We start from the raw sequence: 14716 nt of genomic DNA, 5'->3' as shown, positions 1-14716 counted from the left end.
CTCTAGCTTATCTACTTTAAGGATCAAAACCACGAGAGTACTATTCAAATTAGGGTTCATCTCTCATGTTCATAAACTTTGCACAGATTTTGATGGACCGCTTTACTTACCATTGGCCATCGTTTTTACAAAAGAGGGGATTATAACCATCAACATCTAGGACTTTCATAGGGTCCATATAAAAGACAGCTGCTTGAATTTCTCTTTTTGATATAGGCTTGTCTTGTACTTCAATTGGTAAAAGAAAAAATTAAAAATCCCAGAATCATTTTATTTTAATTTAATATAAATATTATGGTCCAGGATAATTAATAGGCTATACAGTGGGAGACAGTTCTCTTCCTTTCTCACTGTAAACGCAAATAATTCTACAATAGTTAAATAGCAAGATTAGGTCTCCAGATCTTCCTTCTTTCTGCACCTTACGAAGAAAAACCAACTAAATTACCCCTTCTAACTTCATGCGCCTTATGGCGAAAGACCAGCTAAACTACTCTTGATTAGCAAGAATCATTAGTACAGAGATTTTTGTAATACCACAGTCATTCCTCTCAAGATAGGATAGCTTCATACTCATGCAACTTTTTGTCCAATCCCTTTATATTATCATGGCTTCACTTTTTCTTTGATCAAACATCAGTTGGTGAAGTAGGAGACTCTTACGAGCATTGTCTCGAGAGAATTCTCCGTCTAAGAGTATATCTTTTTTCATCCAATCAAGTTCAGTCCATACATAGAGAAAAGAAAATAATTATGTAATCAAATATATGACTTATATAAAAGAAAAATGAAGATATTAAATTAATTCGATTTTTGAAGAGATTTGCTTTTGATTTTGTTTTTATTTTACTTAAAGAAATCAAATTCGTTTTTACTTAATTATATTGTTAGATAAAATATTAGATTCAAGAACATAGCTAAGAACTCATTTGAAGTAGCTTACAAACAACACTTTTTATACAACATTTTAAATCCAAATTCACATAAAGGTTTTTTACCCCCATATTTATGGTCTACAAATGAATTTATAAATCTAATAGGAAAAATTTACAATTTGATCCATAAATTTTACCTCATATTATACTTTAGTTCCTGCATTTTAAAAAAATAATTATTTAATTCTTAAATTTTACACTATATTACACTTTATTCACTGAATTTTTAAAAATTAATTTAATCCCTAAATTTTATACTATTCACTTAAGTCCCCTTAATTTTAATATATAAAATAATTTTATCTTTCTATCAATAGATGAAATTATTATAAAAATTAAAATTACAGCGCCTAAATTGTTCTATATATATTAAAATTAAAATACTAAATTATTCATTTCTCAAAATCTATAATATAGTGAAAAACCTAAGGACTAAATAATTAATTTTTCTTAATTTAGAAACTAAAGTATAATATAAGGCAAATCCAGATATCAAATTATAAATTTTCCATGCCCAAAAATATTATGAACCTAACACGAATTCACAAATCTAATAAATTAAAGAAAACCATAAATATTATTAAATTCAAATCTCATATTTCATTTTTCCCCCATTCAAACGCAAAGTAATTTCTAAGTTCCCACTTCCCACGTAAACTCGTCCTATCAGAGAATGGAATTCTCTATCAATTTGTAGATGAATACTAAAGCTCTGTTTTGCATTAAGTTTCAGAATCTGAAACTGTTTTTCTGAATAAAAGCACCATTTTAAATGCTATTGAGAAAAGCTGTTTGAAAAAAATTATTTTGTTATTTTAGTGTTCTTATAACTAAAACTGATCAAATTTAATTTTTAATTATTTTTTAATACTCTCTAACTAGTATATTTAAAAAAGAGATTTTCTCAAAAACAGTTTCAACAGCAATGCCAAACAGGTCATGAATCAAGTGAAATACAGATCAGATGCTGTCGTAGAGCAGTAAAACGAAAAATCAGAAGAGAGAATCAGAAAGCTATTATTATTCTGACCAAAATTGCCTCTACATTGCTGGAAGAATGTACAATAATAAAAGAATTAAGAATACATGCTTTAGTACCTGGATGGAATATCTTGAACAGTTGAGAAAGAATTTCAATGAATGATGGGTGCTATACGTCCTTTAGATCTGAAATTTTTGTTCAAAAAGGCCTTGAATTCTAGTAAGTTGCAATATTAGGGAAGCTCCTGTTCTTCTCCCCTCCATTGGATGAGTATGTATTCAGCAAATATTGGAAAAAGATGAATCAATGTTGAAGCGGTTTGAAAAACATAAATTAGCTTCTCCATCTGCAAAATAATTCTAAATTTCCCTGTAGCTGTGTTAGGCGTCAAGCATTCCAAAATTGTTAATGGTCCATTCTCGCAATTCAGATTATAACACTTCCTATCTCCTCCCAAGTGGTTTCTGTTTGTATCCAGATTTCAACCTTTCATTTAGTTTCTCTTTTGTTTTTTGCTTTTTCTCCATCTTGTGCCTATATCTTTCTTCTCTCTCCCTTTCGTAAATCCCTTGCCAGTGCACTTCACCAATTAATGGCCACAACCATCTCTCCCTTGGAATATCACCGTCGTCTGTGGCCTCTGCAAGATCTTCGTCCATACCCTTTAACAATGTAAGGTTAAAGTACTTTGGCCATATTATTTCTTTTCTTTGCTCAATTGGGTGTTGCTCTTCTAAAGAACCAGTTCGTGGATCTATGTAAACCATTTTACGGGCACTATGGTAAGCCCAAACATTAACAAGGAGTTCCATTATCATACAATAACAGTGCTTTTCCTGCTTGTCATGATATGAGAAAAGTTTAAGAATAATATTCTTATACCATATCTGAACATCTAAAGCAAAAACTGCAGTATCCAATCACATTACCTCATGTTCTGAGGAACTCAACAAACAAGAGTTCACTTGGCTAGAATTGGTTTGCAAGGCATCAAGCGAATCGACAAACATCCTGCAGTTCGAATATAGAAGTCAACATAACTGGAAATTCTGCTGGCTGAAAAATGTATCTTTATTAATTATCACTCACCGAGCAAACATAATGAACTCTAGAAAGGAAGGGGTTGGCATCACCCAACTATGCAGGGCAGACCAGTGACCTCCATCTTCTGGCATGGGGGGAAGAAAATCAAGATGGGATGGTAAGGAATACATCTGGCGGAAGGCAGCTTCAAAAGCAGTTCTACATGCATTAAGAAGCCAAAGGCAGTTGAATCTATTGCAAATTTTGCTTTCATGTAATAAGAATAAGATTTTCACTTCAAAACAAAGGCTAATAATCTGGGAAAAACAAGACCTATGAACATGGGATAAAAGGCCAATTTGGCCATTGTATTTGGTACTCTTGCAACCAAATTGACATTGACCTTGGCATATTGGATCACTTTGGCACAAAAATAGAATGTGTGTCACATGCACCACAGATCAAATTTGGCATTTTACAATTTGGTCCCCAAAATTTATAGAAGCTACAGTTTATTACTTCTCCCTTTTCCCATCCATCTCTATGTTTTTCCTTCTAAAAAACCACAAAAATGACAAAAAAATTCAATTAAAAATTAAAAGAAAAAATGATCATCAATTCATTTTTTAGTCTCCAATTTCACCTTAAAAATTGAAAATCAAAATCAACAAATTCAATAAATATTCAATAATTCAAATATCAAAAATATTTTTTAAAAAATATATTTTCTTTGAAAAAATTCTTGAAAACTTAATTATTATTTTATGAAGTATCAAGAACTAAAATGTAACTTCTCATTCCAATTTGCCAACCTTCATACACCTCTACTATGCCATATGTCTCAGTTTCCAAATTTGTAACAAATTGATCCAAGTTGTCAAGTTCAGTATCAATTTGGCCGCGTAAGTTATTTTTATGTCTAATTGAGCCTTGGTGCCAAACACAAGAAGGCCCAAATTGGATTGTCCTATAAACATGTTCAAAGACGATCAGCATAAAAATTTGCATTCACCCTATCATTTTGCATTTCACAAAATTAGACCAGAATTTTTCCTATGTATGATTTCCACAACAAAGTAAATAGTTTCCTCAAACACAGCTCACAGCTCTACTACATCTAAGAACCATTCTTCCCTGGATTTGGTTTCAAACTGACTTTGTATTTAACAAGGCCAGAAAATACAAGGGACCATCATATTCATCCCACTAACAGCTATAAGTTCAATTTCCAACAGATCTTATAAAGGTTAATGTGCGAGATACTATTGTAACAAAAAAATGCAAATGACTGACATTCATAACATCAGAAACAATGTGGCAACAGAACCTCTGTATAAATAACCAACTGATATTTAGTACAATGTACCTGCAGTGTCCTCCATTTAAAATGTCACACATCGACCAAAATGTGAGTTCATTATTGCTTCCTGTAACTCCACTATCCACATCCAACCGTGCCCAAAAGTACATTGCATCTCCTCTGGTTTCTTTTTGTATCTCTTCTTCGAGAGCCTTTTCAGCATTAATGGATAATGAGACCTACTTTGAGGGGGGGAAAAAAAGGAGTGATAATTGCAATTTTGAACATGAGATTATGTAAATAATTGCAACTTTAAAAATTCAAACACCCATTCAGCAAGAGTAAGGATAAAGTTTTTTTTTTCTTTTTTAATTATAGCAATGGAATAGAAAGTAACATAAAACTTACATGCTTATCTTGTTCAGGTAAATTATACAGACAGCACTTCAATTTAGGGATATATAACAATAAATAAACTAAACTCTAAGTTTTATAACATAAAACCCCATGATCTTTAATTTAAGGAATATAAAATCCCCTTGAGACCATCAGTAGCTAATTTCTAAGTTATTTATACTGGCGTAACATGTACTAAATTAAAAAATTATATTTCCATGAATTGATAGTTTCGGGTAAATAGGTTCTGGATTACTAAAGTATCAATTTATACAGTTTGAATTGTCTAGGTTGTGGGTAGATAAAGAACAAAATTATTATTCTTTTTTTTCCAGATAAGTAGCAAATAACCTAGAAACTGGCTATTGAATGTTATAAGGGGGGGTTTTATGTTATTATAATTAAAAAAAAAAAGGTTTTATGTTACAAATTAAAATTTAGATACCTTACTAATACATGCCTTAAGTTGAGGTACCGTTTATATAATTTACTCTATCTCGTTTGGAGGAAAGGATGATAAATTGCAGGTTAATACCCATTCAAGGCCAAACATTCTAAAGTCCAAACCCACCAATTTCATGGGTTCCAAATTGGGAAGAGGACCCCGGTGGGGTGTGGGGTTGGTTGTGCGGCGCGGAGTGGGGGAGGGTGAGGTTTCTCGAAGATATAAAACAAAGATATTCAACACACTTTGTTTTACTAAATCTATACAAGAGTTTATTAATAATGATTGTTAAAGTTGAGTAGTTTTGCCAATAAAAATTGAAGTTTAATGACTATTGAATTTAGCAGCAAGTTCAATAGCAATAGGTGAAACTAAATAAGAAAAAAATAACCCCAAATTTCAGAAAAGCAAACTGAAAATATCCACCAGAAAAAAAGATACCTTCCTACCAGCAGCACGCCATGATTGAAACCCAATCCATGGTCTACCGTGAATATTATCCACTCTGTTTGCAACAGAAAACATTCCTCCAACCTCACACAGTATATTTTGATAATAAGTGTCATTCAAGATGGGAAGCCGGGCAACTGCATCCACATCATCTGATCTTGATCTCCGTGCTTCTGTAGACTGGTAGATACAAATATAGCTTAACTATGAAAAGAAGTTTGACTACTAATGAAGTAGCGTAGCTAAAAGCGTTAGGAAATCACCAAAATATGTGCTCCTTTTGCATTAAAAAAACTGCATTTTAATGTTTTAATGATACATGTAATTCATTGTGATGCATCTAGATTTAGACAATAACCATAATTGAATATTATGGAGTTAAAAACAAAGACTCGATTGCAAAAAAAACACTTGAACTTTTGAATTTTTTCAATTTAGACAATTCTTTGTCATTTATCAATTAATTATATGAACTTTCTAGATAGTTGCAGTTTTGGCCTTAGCCATTTTAGTATTCATATGTCAACATTTGATTGCATGCATTTGGTTATTATTATTATTATTATTGTTATTGTTATTGTTATTATGGAAAGCTCCTATGAAACTGTTTTTCTCTCTTTTTTTTTTTTAATACATAGATTATACACACCTAATCATTGTGGTGTTTTTGTTATAATGTCAATTAATTATCAATATATAAGATGTTATACATCAAGTTAATAGAATGCACATGTAAATACACAGGCATATAACTAATATCTGCATGTCATTATGTCATGTCCTTTCTTTAAAGAATTGTTGTGTTTCATGTCCATGTCATTGTGTCCACATCCATGTATCATAGCCAGAAAGCAAACAAAACAGGATAAGAAATATGATAAGCTTTAATAAAGAACTATAACTTCTAATAATATGTTTGTGGCTAGAAGAAACTTACAAGACTTAACCCACGGTACAGAGAATCATGGTTCAAAAATGGCCAGGCCCCAGCTCCATTATATATCTCATAAATGCATACTGGTTGACCTGTCCTTTCAAGTTCTCCCTCATCTCTTTCATTTACTTCAAATTTAAGTTTCTCAGATTTTCGAGCATTGCGATACAAGTCATCCCATACACCAGGGCTTCTATCCATTCTTTCTTCAAGCTACAAATCAGGAAACAACTCTTCATTTCAGCCAAATGAAAGTTTGAGGTAACAAGGAAATAGGCAGTCATATACAATACTAGACTGTACTGTATTAACAAGAAAAATGTATACCTCCTCCATTTCTAGCCTCTCATATTCTTCAAAGCCATCTAGTTCGCTTAAAACATCCCAATCTGATTCAGTTGGGATATCTGGGAATGGAATTTTGGTTCCATTTGCAGAGATATTAGTCGAAACAATAAGATTCATCAACCTTTTCTCAAGGGAATAAACAATGCTAGATCCTCTGAAAGAAGATTCCCTCCCATCCATGCCTAACAAGTCATCAGTTTCCTGTACTATTTCCTTCCCGAACAAGTTCCACTCCCATACCTTCAGTTGAAGCTGGGATGAAGGACCCGGCAACAAGGCATCTGATGGAAAACTGAGTAAATTCTCTAATAGCCTTGCATAACCAGTTATGCATTCTGATGCAAGCATGTTCCTAGCAAGCAGTCTTCCAGAGGCAGCAACAGTTTATGCATACCTAGAAAGTTTCCCATCTGATATCAAAAGAGAGAAAACATTCATCAAAGCTTCAGGGTTATATTTTTGGAAGAGTAACCCATGAACTCCATCAATAACCTGCAATTCAGCAATGACTTTATCAGAGTACAACTAAAAAAGAAAACATGTGAGAAAAAGTAAGGGAAGCTCATTGTGATTTACCAAGAAACAATCAAAGACCAGAAAAGGTTAAATAGGCTTACATATTTCTTCATTATAGGAATATCAGGAGCAATGACAGGTACTCCAAACGTCATGGCTCGAATAATTAAAGCAGGAAAACCTTGTTCATCTTGGGAAGAGCCATAAAGAACAATGTCAGCCATTAATAGCACACTGTTGACATCATCATTCAAGCCGTAATGCTTTACAGAACCATGGAGTAGCCCCAGACAAGATGCAACTTCCTATACAAAAAAGTCCAATGAAATTAACCAAATCATAAGATTGAACATCATCTCAGGAAAATTGTTCCCACAAAGAAATGAGAACATTTTAATTTTATTGCTTTCAGTTTTTGAGACGCTTTTCCACATTTTGGTTCTTTCCTTGTCACATTTTATTACTGCTGTTTCACTCCAAACAAAAAAAAAAATGCCTCTTCCTGATTTCACTTCTGCCTTTCCATTATTGAACTTAATTAAGAAAATGAAAGTACGCACATAGTCTTTCACAAGATACCAGCAAGCATGATTACAAGGAGTGTAAAACCTTGCAAGCTTGCATCCTAAAACTTCTCTTATGAAGTTTACACATTACAGATGTGGCATATGAGTGTTTAGTTTTCCTCAAATTCCTCTTTACTTTTCTTTTTTCTTTTTAATCAGAAGAGGTGAAGCTTGGAGATTTGCCTGGTAAGGCTACCGGCTATCCCTTATGGAAAAAGAAATTGAACTAGTTTCTATATGCAGAACAGAAGAGTAAGAGTTTCGTGACTTTGACATAAGAGCATAGATACTTTGGAGCTAAAAGATGCCTATGTTTAATATGCGCAACAGGGTTTATAATTGTAGTTGTTATATTTTCTTATGCTTAAATGCAATTGTTTCCTAGTAATTATTGGTTTTATATTCCTAGTTATTGGTTTAGTATTTTTCTTGTTTTGGGATTCCTAATCCTAGTAGTATTGTAGTAATAAGATTAATATTATACTGTTAATACCTATGTCATCTACGCATTACATTAGACTTTTATTATTGATAATTTGACATTGATATTGAGAACTAACAGAAATTTTGAGAATTGCTCTCATCCACTTTGAGTATTCTATTGTGTTCTACATCACTTGTCCAGAAAGGAAGTGAGCTTCTTGGTTGTTAGGACTTTTTAGTTTTGAGGATAAGAGATTTGAAAGATTATAATAGTTGTCATTGATGGGGAATTTTGAGGGACAACTCAGTGATAGCATATAAAAGACAGTAATCATGTTAAGTAGCATTGCCTTTTATTCATGTGTGAATTTATAATTTCATGTACTCAAGTTTGACTTACGCTATTACAGCAAGTAGTATCAAAGTTATTATGGTCCCAACAAGTGGTATCAATGCATACAACACATTACAAGTATATTAACTTGCAAAGAATATTACAATCAAGTCCCTTAGATATCATAGACGCAAACATAAGGTTTGATCTAACAAGTACACCCCCTAACCCCAACTTATTATTACCATCATCATCATCACCTTCATGAAATTTAACTGCTTCAGTTGATCATAAAGGGAGGCACTTTAAGCATGTAGAATGGAAACGAGAAACTTGGAACATAGTATTATATCAAGCAATTAACTACCTGCAAAGCATCACTGTCAGTAGAATTACCACATAAGAAAATGAATTTAAATGACCCCTCAGCATCTTGTCTCCTTGCATATTTGACTAGTAGAGGTCCTAAGGAATGCATGGCCACAACATAGTCCCATGACAGCTTATCATAAAAGAAAGAACTCCCAACAACTAGAACCACCACATCATCCTCACTGAATCCATTGTCTGTCCTTACTTGATGCTTGGCATGGGTCTTACTGTAGCTTTCAGCAGCCCACACATCTATTGGTGATCCAGGAATCACAAAGAAGTTTCCAGTGTCAAGCAGACTATATAGCATCTGAAACAAGAAGAAATATAAATAGTGGACAGCTTCAGAACATTACAAGGCTGAATGAAAAATAAGGTGCAACATCAAAATAAGAAGGCACAATTACCGGCATAGTGAAATCTGGAAATACAACAACATTAGCCCTCTTAAATGCTCTTCTCCAATAATAAATGAGATAGTCCCAGCCCATTTCCTCATATACCCAAAGACGATTTGCAAGGGTATCTTCTTGGATTATCCATATTAGTGGTACTGAACAAAAAGGCTCCTGCATAAGGCTGCATAAATATAAAACTCACTGATCATAGCAAAAATACACATCTTCATACACAAAAACCTGTTGAGGGTCAAGGGGAAGAGAGAGATTTGATAAAACACTCACAGGCAATTTGACTTTGACCATAGTTTATCAATCAAATTTCCAACATCCCTTCAGCATCACCTTTCTTTTACAGCTACCATCAAATTTTCTCATAAATCAAACTAATTATATTTTCTGAGAATATATGATGTACTTAATGGCAATAATTTCACAAATTATCAGGACAACTCCTAAAACATCTTTATGTTTCTCTTTAGGTGTAAAAATACCTTGAACTCCATACCCTAAATAATGGTCAATTCTAACTCCAGCAAACATAAGTAACAACCAGGCATGGTACCTCAATCCAAGTACTCATGAGGACACACAACATCTCACATGATTTTATGTTTCGAAAATTTTATTACAATCAAGGAACTATAATTCTTTGTTTGCCACTTGTGCTTTAATTTTATATACAAAGCAAAGGCATCAAAATATGCAGCACACACATATAACCACATGAAATATAATTTGTTTGATAGATGTCCTAAAAGGTATAAACAATAAGATAAGAATATCAAACACAATCCACCAAGGAAATTAACCAAAGGAACGATTGATTAAAATTATAAACCTTAGTGAGTTACATAAAGAATCAGATCTACCCACCTTGAAATGGCCTCATTGGCTTCAAGTGAATCAACAATAACACCTTCAAAACTTTGGAAGACACACTTGTTAATTAACCACAACTAAAAACTTATAAAATAACAAATATTTAAAAAAAAAAAAAAAAAAGTTATAAAAAATAATAAATTCTGAAACAAAAACGGAAAGGAGAAATCAGTTCAAGAAATGACACATTACATCAAAGAGAAAACGTACATTGACCAATCAATATGATCATATTGCTCTGGTTGTAAAATTGATATCTGAAAACCCATTTGATCCCACTCTGATTGTGCTTTCACATTCTCTATGGCATAAATCTGTCAAAGGCATATGAGGCATGTAAGCTTTTCTAAACTAGTAGCTGAAAATACATAACATAATTGATCTTCACTCCTTCCATCGACATTTATGCTATGTTTCTTTTTGAGATGGAGCTACATCATCCAGTTAAAGAGGCAATAGGACAAACCAATATCATACAGTGAAGCTAAGTTTCCAACCACCAACAAAAACATCAAAATTCATTCACAAATAGCAGAGCAATCGTATGTGGCATAGCTAGGGCAATTCACCTTAAGCATAAAACCAAGTTTCTGCAAATTCTTCATCACAGTAGCCAACAGCAGTGATTGTGGATCTTTCTTCATGCTTCCTAAGATCTGCCAACCATCCAATCAAGTGCTATTAAGAAAAATGTGTCATTTTTTTTAAAGCATTAGGACTGAAATTAAAACAAAAGACGAAGAGAGCATATTAGTGTTAATTAATCTAGTGTTCAGTTTGATGAAACTTCTGTCTTATAACTAACAGTAAGTATTTTTAACAAATATTAGGACTTAATTAATTAACATTTCTGAGGATTTAACCCAAAATCGTTCAGAGTGGAAAAAGCGAATCCATATAGCCGACCCCAAATTTTTGGGATAAAGGCTTAGTTGAGTTGAGTTAAGTATTAGGACTTAATTAAAGAGGAGGAAAAAAAAAAAGAAGTATTAAGACTTCAAAAGTCATTATCCCTAAAGAATCTACTGTAGAAAAGATAATTTGTCAACCATACAAAGTCCAACTAGATAAAAATAAATAAAAAGAAAGTGTATTGTTTAGTGTGCAGTATGCATGTGCAGTGCTCATGCTAATACAAAGAAAAAGAATGATAGGGACAAAACTAAAACTATCCATAGCCTATGTTCCATTTTTTTCCTTTTCTTAAAATTCCATAAAATTTCCTTCTTCTATATCTTCATCAACATATATTCTTCTCCTAAAAATTATCCTTTTCTCAACTTTCCAATTTTTTTTTTTTTTAGGAATGAAAGGGGAAGTGAGAAGAGCAAGTAATCAAACCTAATATGAAACCCAAAAAATTAAGATTAAGGATGAATATAAACTTGAAAGCAACAAACAATGCAAAAAAATTGAACTATAACTAATGATAGCACTATAGCAGCATAGCCAATTATTGATATTCCCATTCTTGGTGGACATCCCAGCTCAAAACTACACAAAGTTTCAAAAAGTACATATGTATTCTGCCAGTAACATCTTGCTCAATTTCTCTTCTAAAATTTGCATGTTTGCTCCACTTTTAGAGATTGTTTTGTTCTGTTCACTCTAAATTTTTAAGCTTTTTCATTTCCTTCAAGTTCGTAAAATAAAACTCCATCAAATTCTCTCCAAATTTCTCAGAATGAAAATTTCATATACATCATAGTTTACATGCATGTGGATGTCAAACTTTATTTTAATGATGGCAAGATACAAGCTTTTATTTACAATGCATATGTAGACTTATATAGTTTCCAATATAATTTTTCATAACCTTAACCCTCCTTCCACGTCATATCATCAGGAATCTTTATTTCTACTCGCATCCTTAATAAATACTAGATATTCTCCACTTACAGCTAATAAAGATTTTCTATGTTTTCCCAAATTTTACAGAGCTGAATGGCAAAAAGGGGCCTATCCAGCCAACCCTAACTAGTTTAGAATTAAGACTCAGTTGTTGTAGCAATGTTTTCCCAAATTTTCTCTACCCTCTAAGAATGTGATTCCCATTTGTTTTGAATGCTTAGGATTAGGACCACTGTAGCAGCAGCATCCAATTGCAGAACACTAACTGATTGGTAATAAAGTAAAACTTCATACAGAAAATGGTGATTCATTTCCTACTTTTCTTTCTGGCTCATCTGACTCCCCCTGTGACTCAAACAAAAGACCTCATCAGTCCTGAAGATGATTCCAATACCACTGAGCTAAAGTTCATTGATAATCATAATCTAAAGGACCTTGATAATTATTGTGACCAATAAAACCAAAGCCTCAAACAAACATGCCCAGGTTCCAAAATGTTGTGGATTCTAAAATGTTGTGGAACGTAAGATTTATTTTTTTTTTCCCCTTTGCCTTTTAGTTCTCTCAACAAAAAAAGAAGCCCACCACATTAGAAGTTGCAACCCAGTTTAATAACTAACTAAAATGAGTTAACAAACTACGAAAATAGAACCTCTACTAATCAGATTTATATGTCATTTCTCCAATTTTTATTGTAGCAACAATAGAAGTGCCACTGCCCTTGAGTTTACAGGCAAAAAAGTTATAGGGGAAAAAAAAGTACGGACCTTACTATTCACTTCCAACTTAGAACTAAAAGGTGCACTTCCAAAATGAACTTCCTCCAATCCAAATAAAGCCAAAAGCCAAATAAGACAACAATGTAAAAAATTCAAATCAACTAATTCAAAAATCGAAAATAAAATCAGTAAACACTCACCACGGCAAGCCTAGGACGCCGAAGCCCCACTCTCCCCTGCAATCTCAATTGATCAAGCCCATGCCCCTCCAAAAGCCGCAACGATCTTCTCCCTGGCAAGAATTTGAAGGTGCTCCCCAACTTCAATCCCTCTCTAATCGACTTCCGGTTCTCACTCCACCCCTGACTAAACACCATCGAGGTGATCGAGCTCTGTAATACTATGGACGCCATTGCAAAAGCAAAAACCGCAAAGAAAATCACAAAATAAAGAAAATACGCGCCTCTAAACGGAAACCAAAAGAGAAAGTCCTTGCGGTTGCTTCTGTTGGTGTTATGGTGCTATCGGCTAGGCAAAGAAGGACGATCTACAGAGGATTTGGCAGCTCTGTTCTGATTACTAGCAGTGGCAGTGGAGATAAGGCAAGGGTTTCGCTTAAAGCGAAAACGGTCACGGATCAAGTGGAAACCTTGGTCATTGCTGTTGTTGTTGTTGTTGTTTCCATTGCCGCCATTAGCGACGGCGTTGGTGGCAGAGGAGGAGGAGGTAGTAGAGGATACGGTGGTGGTGGTGGCGGTGGCGGTGGCGGTAGGGGTAGCGGCTTCGTCGATTTGGGAAGGAGAAGTATTTCGGCCCATAAAGAAGGCAGATTTTCCCAGGAAAGTGAGGGAAATTTCGACATATAGAAACTGGGAATGCTATTAGATGCAGTAGGATCACTGCATTTTAGTTATCGTTCGTCAACTTGAATGCGAGTAAGAAAGATTGTGACTTTTTTTTTTTTCTTTTGTTTTGTTCTTTTCCTTGTTTTATAAATAAATAAAATAATTTTTATAAAATTTACAAAATAAATAAAATATTATTAAAAAATAATAAATATCGAAATTTATTCAAAATATATATTTTTTCCTTTCTGAACACTAAATTTTAAACCTAAAATCTTGTCAAAAATTTTTATAATATCATTTTAAAGAAATAGGAATTCATAAAAATATATTGAAAATTTAAATTTAAGATATAATTTTAAATTTTTCTTATTAAAGTTAATAAAAGTCATAAAAATAAAATGTTTAATAAGGTTAGTAAAGAATTATAAAATATAGTTTTGGATTTTTTTTATTTCTCAATTGCAGTATAGTTTGAATCTCATATTTATGTGAGAAAACTAAATTAAAAATTTTAATATATTTTTATAGATTTTATTATTTATCTTATATAGAATAATATTTACACACTTTTTAGTGATACTTTAAAAATATTTTAGGTAGATTTTGAGATTAAATTTTAGTATTTGATTGATGAGAAGATAAAGGAAAATTTAAATTTTTTCAGTAAGAATTTTTTTACATTTTTAATAAATTTAAATTTAAATATTTATAAATTTTAATAATATTTTATTTTTTTTACAATTTTTAAAATTATTTTTTTATTTATTTACAATATAAATTAACATAATTCATTGCAAACTTAATTATTGGCCATTTTAAAATTAAATTTATTTATTTAGTAGAGTTTAAATGACTATTATATTATTTTTTAAAGAGTTAAGAGGTTATTTAAAAAATATCAAATTAAAGTAATTTATTTAATTTGAATAGAGTTTAAATGACTATTGGTCTATTATTCGAAGACTTCAAAGATTTGCGTTATTCATATTATTTT

The 14716-nt window shown here is 32.4% G+C and overlaps 1 pseudogene; it reads right to left on the bottom strand.

Annotated features, from left to right (window-relative positions):
• Window positions 1-1930: 1930 nt before the first annotated feature.
• Window positions 1931-13288, bottom strand: LOC110666503 (uncharacterized; annotated as a pseudogene).
• Window positions 13289-14716: the final 1428 nt, after the last annotated feature.

The sequence above is a fragment of the Hevea brasiliensis genome, chromosome 14 (assembly GCF_030052815.1).
Source record: "Hevea brasiliensis isolate MT/VB/25A 57/8 chromosome 14, ASM3005281v1, whole genome shotgun sequence".
Classification (NCBI taxonomy): Eukaryota; Viridiplantae; Streptophyta; class Magnoliopsida; order Malpighiales; family Euphorbiaceae; genus Hevea; species Hevea brasiliensis.
This window is presented reverse-complemented; position numbering and strand designations above follow the sequence as displayed.